This window comes from Oratosquilla oratoria, chromosome 31 (genome assembly GCF_046742065.1).
Source record: "Oratosquilla oratoria isolate Oo_2021 chromosome 31, ASM4674206v1, whole genome shotgun sequence".
Classification (NCBI taxonomy): Eukaryota; Metazoa; Arthropoda; class Malacostraca; order Stomatopoda; family Squillidae; genus Oratosquilla; species Oratosquilla oratoria.
Window position 1 is genome coordinate 13,806,644 of NC_134807.1, and position 17,500 is coordinate 13,824,143.

The following is a 17,500-nucleotide window of genomic DNA, read 5'->3' on the forward strand; positions in this document are numbered from 1 at the left end:
GGCAAAGAAGGAGAAGGGAGGAAGGAGGAGAGAGAAGGAGGAAGGAGCATGGCGAGAAAGATGAAGGAGAGGGAGAAGGACGAAGAAGGGGAAGAGGCGGAAGGAGGAGGGAGGAAAAGGATAAAGGAGGGGGAAGGGGAGAAGGAAGCAGGAGTAGGAAGAGGGAGAAAGAGGAAGAGGAGGAAGAGGAGGAAGAGGAGAAAGAGGAGGAAGGGGGGAGATGTAAGAAGGAGGGGAGAAGGATAAAGGAGGGGGAAGGGGAAGAAGGACGAGGAGGAGGAGAAAGAGGAGGAGCAGAAGGGAGAAAGAGGAGGAAGAGGAGAAAGACATGAAGGAAGGAGTGAAGAATATGAGGGAGAAATGAGGACGAGGAGGAAGAGGAAGAAGAAGAAGAAGAGGATGAGGAGGATGAGGATGAGGAGGAGGAGGAGGAAGATATAAAGGATTGTATGAAGAGTGTGAGAAGAAGAGAAGGAGAGGAAGAGAAAGGAAGAGGGGAAAGTCTAGAAGGAGAGAGAAGGGGAGAGGGAGAAGAGAGAGGGGAAAAGGGGAAGGGGAGGAAGAAGGGGAGAGGGGGAAGGGGAGGAAGAAGGGGAGAGGGGGAAAGGGAGGAGGAAGAGGAGAGGGGGTGAGGGAGGGAGGGGAGGTGAAGAAAGCCAGTCTGGAAGGAGAGGGAGGAGAGAGGAGAGGGAGGAGAGAGGAGAGAGGGGAAAGGGGGGAAGAGGGGAAAGGAGGGGAGACGGGGTGAAGGGGAAACTGAAAAGGATTTCTGGGCGACGAAAAATAAAAATGCTGATTTGAGTCGAAATTGGGAAGGTGTTTCTTGGACAGGTCTAATTGGTTGGGACCTATTGGACGGGTCCTGTTAGGACTGGAGGTCCTATTGAACCCACCCAGAGGTATTAGAAAAAAAAAAAAAAAAAAAAAAAAAAAAACTCTATTCTTTAAGAAATACAGTTAAGGGCTTTTCGTAATCTCATCAAAACAAAAATGAATTATTTAAATTATAAATAATGTTACAGCCTTTCACAAATTGAATAAAACCAGAAATTCGAAGTAAATATATTGTTTATGGTCCCCTTTATGAAAGGACAGATTATGGTCCCGACCCATGGGAGTCCGGAGGGGGGTGAGGGGTGAGGGGGGCAAGAGGGGGGATGGGAGAGGGGGCAATAGAAAAATAGAAAACGTGAGAAGTAGAAAGAATAGGAATGGACATGTGTTGGATGAAGGGGAGGGGAGCAAAAGAGGAGTGTAAACAAAGAAAAAAAGAAAAAGAAAAAGAGAAAGAGAGAGAGAGAGAGAGAGAGGAAGAGATAGAGAGAGAGAGAGAGAGAGAGAGAGAGAGAGAGAGAGAGAGAGAGAGAGAGAGAGAGAGAGAGAGAGAGAGAGAGAAAGAGAGAGAAGGACGACAGCAGGAGTACAAAAGAAAAGAAAATCGAAAAAGGATATAAATACATTTTTCTCTTGAATGGCTTATACATATATATATATATATTATATATATATAATACATATATATATATATATATATATATATATATATATATATTTACCTGTATGTTATTTGGTCTGCGGATTTTAATGAGGCAACTAGGGGTCCGGATGGTTAAGTGGCTACGTTTTCGTATCGGAATATATATATATATATATATATATAAGCATATAAATAGAAAATACTAAGACTAAATGAATAAAAAAACAATAATTAAAATAAAAAACATGAATAAAATCACTTGCCGTGGACTAGATCCAATGAAAGAGGCTACTACAGCCTTTAAGTGAAACGAATTAATTCGTGAAAAAATGCAGAAACCAAGAAGAAAATAACCAATTATGGTAAGAGATAGATATAAGAATATAAGAATGGAAGTGACTGGAAGAGACCATGAGGCGTACACTAGGTAGTTCCATGTCCCTTACCACCTTTCACAGAGAGAACACAAACTGGTAATACTGGTTAAAACTATGGACAGATTTGACAGAAACTGACGGACACAGACTGTTGGTTTGTTTTGTATTACGTATCTAATAAACGTCTTGAGACTCATAAGAGTATAAGAGACCATAGAGCCTACACTAGACAGTTCTATATCTCTTACTACCTATCACCCCTATTCATAAAGTTATCTAATCTTCTTTTAAAATAATAATTGTTTCAGTGCTCACTACACGGTTAGTAAGTCAATTTGTTAACCACTGTTGGTAAACCAGTTTTTGCCTATTTCTATCTTGAACCTAAATTTGTCAAATTTAGATCCATTACCACGAGCTCTGCCCTATTGTCTTAATATGATGACCTTGCCGGCATCATTCTTGTTAAAGCCCTTGACCCACTTGAATACCTCCATGTCCATTACCCAGAAAGTTATATTATCTTCCATTAAAACATATAATTATTTCCATTGTATTCTTTAGCTTCGCTACTGGGTAAACAAGTTCTTACCTATTTCCTTCTGAAACCTAAATTTGCCCAGTTTAAGTCCAGGCTTGCTGTTTTAATATGATGACCTTGCCTGCATCATTCTTGTTAAAACCTTTGATCCACTTGAATACCTCTATCAGATCGCCCCGTCACATCTACGCGACTCAAGTGAGTTCGTTTGAGTAGAAACAAATTAGGTTACAATCTTTTATTTTTCTAATCTCCAAATGTCAGGCCAATTTTGCCTCATATGTTGAGAAGTTCAATGACAAACTAAGACATTCTGATAGATGTAATTAGTCAGGGAAAATATAAAAGATCTAGACATATCGATTGAGACACATTTTGTAGTTATGAAATATATATATACATATATATATATATATGTATATATATATATATATATATATGTATATGTATATATGTACAACAATGAATGGGTCCCAGTGAACAGATATACATTTGTATCAACCACAATCCACTTTAATTCTAAGCCATCAACATCGGGAGATCCAAGGAGGCCAACATGCAGAAATTGAAACGTGGTACGGCCAAGGAACCAAACCAGGGCTAGCACGTGACAAGTGTTGTAGTGACTTATCGATTGCGCCATCAAGAGAGGTATAAGTTGAGCGCAATTTTTCTTATCTATTTGTATGCTCATATATATATATTATATATATATATATATATATATATATATATATATATATATATATATATGAGTCATGACAAGATTAACTATAACATGTTGAATTCCCTGTCCTACGCCCTACTGGTAGGTTTCTGCGGACACTTGATTGAGAAACTCTGTTTTATTCAATATAACTATTGAAACCCTTCAAGAAGACATTGAGGAATGTACGTCCGCCACGCCAATACCATCTCATGGTCCTTGTACATAGTACAAATGCACAGTAGTACAATATATTCTATTGTACATCGGTCTATGAACTTCACTAACCCTCCTAACACGGATCTACAGATAAACATGCAAAAGTCAGCATGAATGAAAAATCTTGCAGAGAGAAATATGAAATTAGGCAAAAATTTTCCCAATATAGGAAAATGGCAAGAAATAACCAAGATACGAAAGAGAACGGAAATAAAATTAAATAAAAAAAAAAACAATGCAAAATGAATGGTAATTTAGGTAAATCACGCCATATAGGAAAATACTGGCAAAAGAAAATATAGGAAAGTCAAAAGTTAGAGGGTCTAACGGTCTAACGGTTCTAACGGTCTAACGGTTCTAACGGTCTAACGGTTCTAACGGTCTAACGGTTCTAACGGTCTAACGGTTCTAACGGTTCGTCGAACGTGGTTCGACAGACATGTGTTTAAAGTGATGTGTGAACGTGTGAACGGGGTACTTGGTTGTCGAACACGTTGGTTAAACCCCAAATACCCCGTTCACACGTTCACATCACTTTAAACGCGTGTCTGTCGAACCGCGTTCGACGAACCGTTAGACCGTGTAAAACCCCTCTTAGACAAGATGGTTCACGGTACAACGAACGAAAAAGAGAAAACTGAACCAGAGGATAAAGAAGCCAGACAAGACATCTGGACACGACAATGGCAGAGTAAACTACAAAACAGGAGAAGTTTAACATACAGGAAAATATTGGCAAATCATATATAGAGACAAGAGCTAGACGGGTCAATTTACGGTAAACCAAATGAAAAATAAACACCAGACAAAGAACAAAAGAGAGATGGAAAAACTGGTTAAACTGACAAAGTCTGTACTGCAAGAAAATCAAGTAAAAGAAAATATAGTATAGATACCATATGTAGCGCATTGTATTGACCACCACATTGCAGACAACGATAAGAAAATAAGCTATTATGGTAAGAGCTAAACATGAGAAGAGACCATAAGGCCCACACTAGGTAGTTCCGTGTCCCTTACCACCTTCCATAGACAGAACACAAACTGGCAATACTGGTTAAAATACGGACAGATTTGACAGAAACTGACGGAGACAGACGGTTGCTTGGCCTTGTACTTCCTAGGAGAAAATATAGTATAGATACCATGTGTAGCGCATTGTATTGACCACGTGGCATGCACCAGAAAGGACGCGCTGCGACCCGACACGCACACCTGCCTAGTCAGTGTGACAGCGTGACCCGACGTTGACACAATCCAATGTAATTAACGGATAATTACGCACGGGTGCTTGCCCACGAGGTATATATATATACGGCTTCGGCCACATGTAAATTAATTCAGTTCTAACCTTACCAATCAAGGGCAACAAACTCAATAACATTCTTTCCTTCTCTCCATGTCCCGCCCGTCCTCTACTACGATAGACAGAAGAGAGTCAGACAAGATTTTATGAGCAAAACGAATGACAAATGAATACAAAGAGGAAGTAATACGGGGAGACAGGTAGTGATAGGACGATGCTACAATGTTTAATGATTTCGAAAAGTCTCGATACTGACGCACACTTCCGATTCCGATAAGTTGTTACTAAATGAATTTTACTTATGAACACACATACATACATACACACACACACACACACACGCACACACACACACACACACACACACACACATATATATATATATATATATATATATAATGTATATGCATACATACTGCACGTATACCAATAGGTCCTTTCCCCCTTATAAGGGAGGTAGCCAGCCAAGGCACTCATCCACCCTCCCTCCACCCTTTCCACATCCTTCCACCAGCCATTTGATGTCACCTTTATCTTAGCTCTTTGTGGATGAAGGGCTATTCCCGTATGTATATAAAGAAAAATAAACAAATAGAAAAAAGTGAGATAATTTATATATATAATATATATATATATATATATATATATATATGAACAAAAGATAGAAAATAAGAACATGAAAAAATATTTATATGAAAAACGAGAAAAAAAAAGTTATAGGGAAGTAACGTAGTATAAGGCTTGGAGATAGGGAATTATAGGACAGGGGTTGCTGATAAGGTCGATAAAAGAAGGATGCATGAGGGGAATCTCGCCCTAACGGGTGAAGGAGGACGGCGGGGAGGGGGGTTGGAGGGGGAAGAAGAGGAGGAGGAGGAAGAGGTAGAGATAGAGGAGGTAGAGGAGGAGGTAGAGGAGGTAGAGGTGGTGGAGGTAGAGGAAGAGGGGGAGGAAGAGGAGGAGGAGGAGGAGGAGGAAGAGGAGGAGGTAGAGGAGGAGGAGGGGAGGAAGAGGAGAAGGATAAGGAGGAGCAGAAGGAGGAGGAAGATGAAGAGGAAAAGGAGGAAGAGAAGGAGGAAGAGGAGGTAGAAGTAGAGGAGGAGGAGGTAGAGGTAGAGGAGGAGGAGGAAGAGGAAGAGGAGGAAGAGGAAGAGGAGGAAGAGGAGGAGGAAGTAGAGTAAACGTGTCAAGGAAACAATATTCATATTTATTTTATCTTTTAATAAAGAAACGAACGTGATAAAATTAAGTAAGACACTTCAAGCAGGAAAGACAAATGGGGAGGACAAATGATACACGAGAGATACAGTCTAATAAAAGATAACTGGAGAGGGAATATGGATATATTATAAAGAAAAAAAAAGAATGAAAGTCCGAAGGAGGAGATATTAGAAACGTAGGAGTATGAACTCGAAAAAGAAGAAAAAAAAAAAAAGGAAAAGAAGAAGAAAAGAAGGAGAAGGAGAAGAAGAAGAAAGAGAAGAAGATGAAGAAGAAGAAGAAGAAGAGGAAGAAGAGGAAGAAGAAGAAAGAAGAAAAGAAAAAGAAAAGAAGAAAAGAAAAAGAAGAAAAAGAAGAAGACGAAGAAGACAAAGAAGAAGAAGAAGAAAAAGAAGAAGATGAAGAAGACAAAGAAGAAGAAGAAAAAGAAGAAGAAAGAAGAAAAGAAGAACAAGAAAAGAAGAAAGAGAAAAAAGAAAAAGAAGAAAAAGAAGAAGACAAAGAAGAAAAAGAAGAAGAAGATGAAGAAGAAGAGGAAGAAGAAGAAGAAAGATAAAAAAGAAGAAAAAGAAGAACAAAGAAAAATAAGAAGAAGAAGAAAAGAAGAATAAGAAATAAATAAAGATAAAAAGAAGAAAGAAGATGAAAAAAAAGAAGAAAAAGAAGAAGAAAAGTCCCTTAAAGTTCAACGAGGACGAGATGTCAACAAGGAGTCTTCAGAAGCTCGGAAAATGAGACTAAAATCATGTTTACTGTTATGAAAGGTTTTATGAATGCATACACGCAAATTTACATACGTACACACACGCATACATATCACACACCAGTATACACATGCATGAAAAAATATATATACATATACGAAGTAATTATATATGTATGTGTATTTGTGTCTGGGCGCGCGTGTCTTACGTATCTATCTATTGCATTACATCACCGATCACCAAAAATATCTATATTTTAAGTCAATATCTCTAATTAAACTTTTGTACCTAGTCAAAAAAAAAAAAAAAAAAAAAAAAAAAAAAAAAACGTGACTGTGGTCCGGAGGGGTGTCACGACCCAAGTCAGTAAAGTATTGACAACATTTTGGCCAAGCAGCTTTAAAGGGAGAACCCAGCCACCCACACCCGGTGGGGGAAAAAAAATCTAGTCTGTGTTCATAATAGTAAATTGTATATAATTGGTCTTGCTTAATCCAGCCTAACGACAAAAACACCATTTCATTTCCAATAGAACATACATCAATGACTAACTGACTTTAATCTCGTTTAATATAAACTAAACCTACTTCCCCTTTCCCCCTTACCCCTTCCCCATCAGCTGACCTCCCCTTACCCACCTTTCCCCTTTCCTCTTCCCCCTTTCTTTTTGCCTTCCTTTCCCCATTCCCTTCCCTCCTCCCCTTACCTTTCCCCTTCCCTTCACTACCCCTCTTCCCTTTCCATATCTTCCCATTGCCTTCTCAACTCCCCTTCTCCCCCTTCTCTCTCTTCTCCCCTCTCCTCCTTTCCCTTCCACCTCTTCTTCCCACCCCTCCTCCCCATACCTCTCTTCTCCCCTCCCCTCCTCCCCCTTCCCCCTCTTTTCCCCTCTCGTCCTCCCCTTTCCCCCTATTCTCCCCTCCCTTCCCTCCCCACTCTTCTCCCCTCCCTTCCCCTCCTCCCCCTTCCACCTCTTCTCCCCTATGTTCCCCTTCCCCTTCTTCTCCCCTCCCTTCCCCTCCTCCTCCTTCCCCTGGTCTCCCCTCACTTCCCCTCCTTCCTCTTTTTCCCTACCCCTCTTCCCCTTCACCCTTTCTCCCCTCCCTTCTCCTTCCCCCTCTTCTCCCCTCCCTTCTCCTCTTTCCCTCTTCTCACCTCCCTTCCCCTCACTCCCCATCCTCCCCCTTCCCCCTCTTCTCCCCTACCTTCCCCTTCCCCCTCTTCTCCCCTCCCTTCCCCTCCTCCTTTTCCTCTTCTCACCTCACTCTCCCTCCTCCCTCTTCTCCCCTCCCTTCCCCTCTTCTCCCCTCCCTTTTCCTCCTCCCCCTTCACCCTGTTTTCCCCTACCCCTCTCCCCCTTCACCCTCTTCCCCCCCTCCCCCCTCCCCCACGTAAATCCGACTAGAGTCCAATTCGGTGTCGCCACGCTGAGATTCAAAAAGCAGCTTTTAATTATATGCAAATGTTCTTTCATTACAACATACCCAAAGACCCCTTTCGGCCCCCCTCTCCCCCCCTAAATCGTTAAAACTACGGAATCAGACGCACCCACCTCGCTTTGTAACCAATTAAGTGAATTATTTCAGAAATGACAAAGTTTGCCGTTTTCTTCTCCGGGAATTGCTTGTCTTCATCAAGCATCACACGGAGCGCCAACAACACGCGCGTGCAGAGAAGGACACTGAAACCTGACCCAGTGGTCTTGGCGTTTTATCTCGTTTAACCAGCGCTTCTATAACCGAGGACATTATCGCACCTAAATGTCGAGTCCTAATATAAAAACAGAGACTGCAAGAGACCCTAGGGCCTACACTAGACAGTCCCATATCCCTTACCACCTATCATCCCCGACCATAGAATTATCTAACCTTCTATTAAAACAACCGATAGTTTCAGCGTTAATTGGTTACTAAGTCTATTCCATTCGTTGACCACTCTATTGGTAAACCACTTCTTGCCCATATCCTCCTTAAATGGAAACTTGTCCAATGTAAATCCATTACTTGAAGTCCTGTTTAAGGAGTAGCCAAATGAAGGAATAGTAAAATTTTGAAATTATACACACACACACACACACACACACACACACACATACACATACACACACACATACACACACACACACACACACACACACACACACACACACACACACACACACACACACACACACACACACATATATATATATATATATATATATATATATATATATGTATACATATATATATATGTATATATATATGTATACATATATATATATACAGTATATATATATATATATATATTTATATATTTATATATATATACAGTATATATATATATATATTTATATATATATATATATTACTGTTAAGTAGTAAATCACATAGATATAAATCTCTATATTCACAATCAATTTTTGTTTACACAACTGTACTAATATAACAGGAAAAATATATATATTGATATATTTCTAATATTCCATAGTACAGTTCTCACTGTCCTCAATATTTCGCAAAACCTAATAATAAAAAATCAAACAAATTACCTGATTATAATACGCATCTGTTTATCATTAAAAGTTAATGTAAATTATATACAATTAGTTCTTACTTTTACCATTGTTTGAAATGGCTTCAACAAAACTCAAAAAATATTAAATATCAAAATACGTAATACTTTGTTTTAAAGTCTATCACCATAACTATTGATAGGAAATAATAATTTTATAAAAATCCTCTTCTTGTTTCTCCTCTTCATCGCCTTCTTCAACCTCTTCTTCCTTCTCCTCCTCCTCCTCCTCTTCCTTCACCTTCTCTGCCTCCTCTTGTTTGTCCTCTTCAACCTCTCTTATTCCTGTACCTCCTACTCTTCTTCCTCCACCTCCTCTTTCTCTTCTTCCTCCTCTTCTTCAACCTCTCCTCCTCCTCTCGTTTCTCTTCTTCTTCCTTCTGTTTTTTTCTTCTTCCTCTTCTTGTTTTTCTTCTTCTTCCTCCTCTTTTTCTTCTTCCTCGTCCTCTTCAACCTCTCCTCTTCACTTTCTCTTCTTCCTCACCATCTTGAATCTCTCTTCCTCCTCCTACTCTTTCTCCTCTTCCTCGTCCTCTTGAAACTTCCTACTCTTCCTCCTATCATTTCTCTTCCTATTTCTCTTCTTTTTCATCCTCTTCAACTTTTCTTCCTCCTCTCCCTCCTCTACTTCTTTCTCCTCCTCCTTTCTCTTCTTCTTCGTTCTCTTTAACCTCTCTTCCTCCTCCTCCTCTTTCTCCTGCTGTTTCTCCTCTTTCTCTTCTTCCTTGTCCTCTTCGATCTCTCCTCTTCTTCCTACTCTCCCTCGTCCTTTTCAACCTTTCTTCCTCCTATCCCTCCTCCTCTTCTTCTTTCTCCTCTTCAATCTCTCTTTTCTCCTCCTCTTTCTCTTCTTCCTTGTCCTCCTCAATCTCTCCTCTTCTTCCTCCTCTCCCTCGCCCTTTCCAACCTTTCTTCCTCCTGTCCCTCCTCCTCCTCTTCTTTCTCCTCTTCAATCTCCTCTTCCTCCTCCTCTTCCTCCTCCTACTCAGTTCCACATAATATATATGACATACGCCGTCCCTATTCACTAAGATTCAGTCCCAAACTGACTCGTAAATCACAACACAACGAGAAACGAAGACCGGCTATAACACTCACGGGTCGAGATAAGAACAGGTCACTTCACTTCGGGAGTTGGTCTTCAGAGGCGCCTTTTGATGATGACGATAATTTTTTTTTATCTATTTATTGTTTTTCTTTTTATTATTATTGTTTTTATTGTTTTTATTGTTATTATTCGTTTTATTATTATTACTATTATAATTATTATAACTATTATTATCATTATTATTATTATTATTTATTTACTTTTTTTTTTAAACTGTGATGTAGTTCATGTACCCCTTGAGCAATGGTTCTTACCCTGAGGTACCTGTACCCCCAAGGGGTACAAAACCTGGGGGAACGAGACATGATAGCCAGTGCAATGGTACTGTATATTTATCATGAGAAAGCATAATGTGCATTCATTCTATCCTACTAATTAAGATTTTTAATTTGAAATAAAAAAGTACCTTGTTCAGTGATCTAATAATTTCTCATTTATGTTTGGATCGCTAATCCTTTTCGTATGTTTGCATTGTATTTATATTGGATGGGGGTACTAGAATTTTATTTATTTATTTATCTATTTATTTATATTTATTTATATTTATTTGATTTATTTTATTTATTCTATTTATCTTATTCATCTTATTTATTTTATTTATTTTATTTATTTTATTCATTTTATTTATTCTATTTTTTTTTTTATTATTCATTTTTTTTATCTTTTATTTTATTTACTTATTTATTTATTTATTTTTATATTATTATATATTTTTTTAGTTGTTAAGGGATACGGGCACTGAAAAAAGGTTAAGCTCCACTACCCTAGAGACATTATCACACTGGTCTATTTTTCCTCCGACAGTTGGCGCAAATTTGCGGCCCATAGCAGCTTTCGGGAAGGAATCTGATTATATGCTGGAGGAAAAACATACTTTTGTTGAGAAAACAAAATATTTTGCCACAGCGATTTTACGGCGGAAAAAAATTCTGGAGGTGGGCTGTACCACCGATTAATCGGAGGTTGGAGAAAAAATAGCCCAATGTGATATCCCCTTTACGAGTGAGGGGGGGGGAGCGTGGAATCCCCCAGTTGGGGTCACAAACCGAAAATTGGTTTCAATTAGCGATTTTTTAGTGGTTTAGTTCAGTGTCTGGGATTATAAGGTACGAGGGAAGGGGTTATGGGGTATGGGGGAAGAGGTTATGGAGTATGGGGAAGGGTTTATGGGGTATAGGGGAAGGGTTTATGGGGTATAGGGGAAGGGTTTTGGGGTATAGGGAAAGGGTTTATGGGGTATGGGGGAAAGAGTTTATGGGGTACGGGGAAGGGGTTATGGGGTGGAGGGGTTATATTGGAGGGGGAAGGGGTTATGGGGTATGGGATTAAGGGGTTATGGGCTATTAGGGAAGGGTTATCGGATATAGGAAGAAGGGTTTATAGGATATGGGGAGAAAGGGTTATGAGGCACGATGGGAGGTGATTATGGGGGTATGGGAGAACGGGTTATGGGGTATGGGGGAATGGAATCTAAACCTAACCTGAGGGGAGAGAATTCTCTGGACTTAGTCTTGACTAAAAACGAAGATCCGACGAGAAATGTACAAATGAGTGATAGTCTAGACTGTAGCAATGATCAAGAAATAATATTTACTATTAAATGGGAACACTTGAATAGTACGAATAACATTTTAGTATATGACTCTTCAAGAGAATCAAATTTGAAAAGCTGAGGAAATATTTAGGACAACTGATCACATACGAGGCCAGCCCGGAGGACAGGGGCAGGGTCAGCTGTCTAGATGAAAAGTATAGTGAGGTCAGGTACACGAACAACGTCACTATCCCAGTCAGGGGTCTAGACCAAGATCAGGTCACATAGAAGCCTGAGGTCAGTAGCAGTGTCATCGGTCTAGACAAAATGTACAGTAACCTAACCGGTATGATTTTGTTTGCGCAAAATGAATTTATTTCCCTCAAGGCGATATGGAAGAATTCTAATAACCCCAAATGAATGACGGATAAGTGAAAAATGAGATCGGAAATAAAAAATAGGGCTTTACGTCAGAATAAAAAACGGGAATACACACCTTAGATCTAAATATAACGATATGGCTAGACTGGTTAAAAAAACACGCGCACAGCGAAACGTAACTACGAAATTAAGGCTGCCAGACAAGCGAAATCCAAGCCGAAGGGCTTCTTTCTTCTCTACGGAATAAAATATAAGGAAAAAATAGGCCAACTTAAAAACGACAAAGATGTCTTGATAGATTCGGAGGACAAAATGAGCGAGGCGTTTAATAAATATTTTTTCATGGTACTTACAAAGGAGAGATTAGTTATGGTACTAGACTGCAACTCGATAATCAGCGGGGATGAGGGAAGTAGACTAACATCAGCAATAATAGGAGATAAGTAGTTCAACAGACTGAAAGATTTGAAGCTACAAAATACCCGGGTCCAGACGAATTTTTTTTCCAAAAAGGGCTCAAGGAGTGTAAATTTGAAATTTGTGACCAGTTAACGGAAATATCTAATAAGCCGGTGGACACAGGATTCGTTCCTATTTTTGGGGGGTCAGGCAAACGTTGTTCCCGTCTTCAAAAAGTGGTGATAAATCGTCTATGCATCACTACAGGCCAATCAGTTTGACGTCTGTTATAGATAAAAGGCTTGAATCGATAACAGCGAACAGAATCGGAGATCACGTCGAGAGGGATACACGACTTGATTCGAGATTAACAGCATGGGGTCACCAAGGGTAAGTCGGGTGTGGCTAATCTTGTATCGTTTTTGCAATCGTGTATACAAGGCGTCAGATAACAATGTTAAGATATTATTTACCTTGACTTAAGCAAAGCGTTCGACAAGGTCTACTAAGCAAAGTCAAAGCCCATGGAACAATAGGATTTTTTTTTAATAAATTAGAGGGTGTATCAGTGACAGAAAACAGCGGGTCACCATTAATAGTGTAAAATCCAAATGGAGAAGTGTTACTAGTGGAATTCCCCAGAGCTCAGTATTGGGCCCTTTATTGTTCATTATGTATATAAACGATTTGGAAAATAGGATTATTACTAATGTTAATAAGTTTGCGGACGATGTTAAATATGACGTCAAATCAGGTCAGGAGAAGACGCCGGGATACTGCAGGATGATCTTAACAAATTGTTCACATGATCTGTGAAATGGCAAATGGACTTTAATATCCCAAAGTGCAGTGTGTTAAACGTAGGCTTATACAACCCAGAAAGCAGGTACACTTAGATAACACCTTAGAGAAAACTGAGTACAAGAGAGACTTGGAAGTGCTAGTGAGTCCTGACCTTAAATCCAGGAAACTGTGCATCGGAGCCAGGAGAGAGCTAACAGAGCATTAGATTTCATTGCTGGGACGGTTAAGAATAAAGTACAGATGTAGTTATCAAACTATCTGGCTTTAATCTACACTCTCTAGAAAGACACAGAGTGCGAGGTGATCTAATAGAGGTGTTCAAGTTGATTAGGGCTTTAACAAGGGTGATACAAACAAGGTCATTATATTAAGCCTAAAGGGCATGACTCCCAGTAATGAATCTAAATTGTACAAATTTATTTTTGAAAAGGAAATAGGCAATAATCTGTTTACCAATAGAGTGGTCAACGAATGGAATAGACTTAGTAACCAGGTAGTTAGTGAGCGCTAAACTATCGGTTGTTTTTAAGAAAAATTTAGACAACTTTATGGATGGAGATGATAGGTGGTAATGGACATGGGACTCCCAAGTGTAGGCCTTATGGTCTCTTGTAGCCTTCTTTCTATGGGGTATGGGGAGAAAGGAGTTAAAGACTGACCTGAGATGACCTCAGTTGACCTCAGTTGACCTTACATGACGCAATCACAGCACCAACCTGCAATCGAGATGACAAATGAGAAGCAATTAGAGGGATATATTAGGACCGGTGGTCAGGCTTTGTAAGCAAACAAATAGTCCAACAGTCCAACAGACAAATATACAAACATACGAAAACAAAAACAATCATACAAAAAAACAGAAAAAAACAAAATCAGATCAAGCAAACAAAGACAGACAAGCATACAAGCATACGAAGAGACAGACATACAAAAACCAAACAAACAAAAAACAAATAAAAGACAAACACAAACAGGCAAACATACATAAACACAAACAACAAACAATGAGAAATACACTCTCCTCGCCTGTGAACAGATATCATAGTCAAGTTCAAACAGAGATCCTATACACACATTATACAGAAACTATCCCATTTCGCTTAATCGTTCGAAATGAGAGGAGTGTACGCCAGGAGGCGCTGAGTAGTAGCTGCGGCCGAAGCCGTCACCTTTGCCCTATTCATATGCGCTTTGGGGAGTACTGGGGTGGGGGGAGGTGACATATTGTCACTGCTGAGAATTGGAAAAGAATGCGGGATTGGAACCCACGACTAAGGAGGAGAAGGAGAAGAAGAAAGCGGGGGGAGGAGGAAGAGGAGGAGGAGAGGGGGAGGAGGAGGAGGAGGAGTGAGAGGAGGAGGAGAAAGAGGAGGAAAAAAGGAGGATGAGGAGGAGGATAAGGAGGAGGAATGGAGGGGGAGTAGGAGAAGGAAGAGGAGAAAGAGGAGTAGAAAGAGGAGGAACAGGAGGAGAAGAAGAATATGGACGAGGAGGAGGAGGAGGAGGAGGAATGGAGGGGGAGTAGGAAAAGGAAGAGGAGAAAGAGGAGTAGAAAGAGGAGGAGCAGGAGGAGAAGAATGAGGACAAGGATGGGGAGGAGGAATGGAGGGGGAGTAGGAGAAGAAGGAGGAAAAGAGGAGTAGAAAGAGGAGGAGCAGGAAGAACAGGATGAGGAGAAGAAGGAAGAGAAGTAGAAAGAGGAGGAGCTGGAGGAGGAGCAGGAGGAGAAGAATGAGGAGGAGAAGAAGAAGGAGGAGTAGGAGTAGGAAAAGGAGGAGAAAGAGGAATAGAAAGAGCAGGAGTAGGAAGATCAGGATGATGAGAAGGAAGAGGATGAGGAGGAGAAGTAGGAATAGGTAGAAGGAGGGCGATGTAACAAGAAGCGTTATATAAATTGGAAAATGACAAATATATTAATAAGAAAAATGCAGAAGGAGATACGGAGATGGAGAAAGATAAGTTGTAATAAACTCGAATATAGCACAGAAATGAAAAAGGGAAATAGAGAAAATAAAATACAAATGGATAAATGACGAAGGGAAGGAAATGGAGAGAGAGAAAATGGAAAAAGGAGAAGGAGAAAGAGAAGAGAGAGAGAGAGAAAGAGATAGAGGAGAAGGAGAAAGAGAAGAAGGATGAAAAAAGGGAGAGAGTGTGTGTGTGTGTGTGTGTGAGTGAGAGAGAGAGAGAGAGAGAGTAGGAGAGAGGAGAGGGAGAAAGGGGAGAGGAGAAAGAGAAGGAGAGAGGGGAAAGAGAGAGGGAGAGAGGAGAGAGAGAGGAAGGAGAGAGGAGAAAGAGAGGAAGGAGAGAAGAGTAAGAGGAGGAGGGAGAGGAGAGAGAAGAGAGAAAAAAGGAGAAGGAGAGAAGAAAAATGAGAGAGAGACCGGCAGAGAGAAGAAGAAGAAGAGAGAGAGAGAGAGAGAGAGAGAGAGAGAGAGAGAGAGAGAGAGAGAGAGAGAGAGAGAGAGAGAGAGAGAGAGAGAGAGAGAAAGAGAGAGAAGAAACCCCATTCTCATATGTCCGCACGCCTACTCCCCTAAGCCACCCCAGAGAAGATTGCAGGAGTAGCACGCGAACAGTCCCATTAGTAATACCCGTTCCATAAATTCTAGATGAACTTATCTCTAGCCTAACTAGAGCCCTAGAGGTTCTTTATGGGGCTCTAGCTCAGCCGGATCTAGTAATCAGAGCTATTTCTAGATACTCGTTAAACGTAGGCAAGTCTTCATCTGCTTGGAACCTGCGACGAACTATATTGTTTTTATTCTGGTTAGATATAGATAATTTTATTCAGGTGAGGGGAAAGGCTGGGGGTAGGGGAGGGAGAAAAGTATTTGATTGAGGAAAATCCCCCTCCCACCTCCCTCTCCCTCTCTCTCTTTCTCCCTTTTTTTCTTTTTTCTCTCACTGTCTCTTTCTATTCCCCTCTCGTTCATTCTCCCTATAACTTTCCCTCTTTTTTATTCTCTTTTTTCTCTCTCTCTCTCTTTTGCTCTCTCTCTCTTTCTGTCTCCCATTTTTTTCTTTTTTCTCTTTGTCTCTTTCTATTCCCTTCTCTTTATAACTTCCTCTCTTTTTTCCTTTTCTCTCTTTTCGTCTCTCTTTCTCTCTCACTCTATTTCTACCTTTCTCTCTTCCCTTTAATTTTCTACCCTTTTCTTTTTTTCGTCTCTTTCTTTCAATCTCTCTCTATACCTTTCTCCCTCTTTTCCCCTTCTCTCTTCATCTCTTTCCATTCCTCTCTCTCTCTCTTTCTATCATTCTTCTCTCTTTCATCCTCTCCTTTCTCTCTTTCATTGCGTCACTCTACAGCCCTCTTTGTGGCACTGCATGGCACAGTTTTGCACTTTGTGGCACTGCATGGCACAGTTTCGTACGTTGTGGCACTGCATGGCACTGTGTAATACTGCTTGGCACTGCCTGGCGCAGTTTCGTACTTTGTTGCACTGCATGGCACTGTCAAATACTGTCTGGCACTACCTGGCACAGTTTCGCACTTTGTGGCACTGCATGGCACTGTGTAATACTGTTTGGCACTGCATGGCACAGTTTCGCACTTTGTGGGACTGTATGGCACTGCATGGCACAGTTTCGTACTTTGTGGCACTGTATGGCACTGCATGGCACAGTTTCGCACTTTGTGGCACTGTATGGCACTGCATGGCACATTTTTGCACTTTGTGGCACTGCATGGCACTGTATAATAATGTTTGGCACTGCATGGCACAGTTTCGCACTTTCTGGCACTGTATGTACTGCATGGCACAGTTTCGTACTTTGTGGCACTGTATGGCACTGCACGGCACAGTCTCGTACTATGTGGCACAGTATGGCACTGCCTGGCACAGTCTTGCACTTTGTGGCACTGCATGACACTGTTTAACACTGCCTGGGCTTAAGCACACTAATGCAAGGGGCCCTCGTCTCCGGCCAATCGCTTGACAACTTGACAAACTACGGCAATGAAGCAACATGTAGAGTTCAGGAGATGGAGAGATGGGGGGAGAGGGGGAGAAAGGGAGCGGGGGAAGGGAAGAGGGGGAGTGGGGGGAAAGGGGAGTGGGGGGAAGGAGAGAGGGGGAATGGGGGAAGGGGAGAGGGGGAGTGGGGGGAAGGGGACATGGGGAGTGGGGGGGAAGGGGAGAGGGGGAGTGGGGGGAAGGGGAGAGG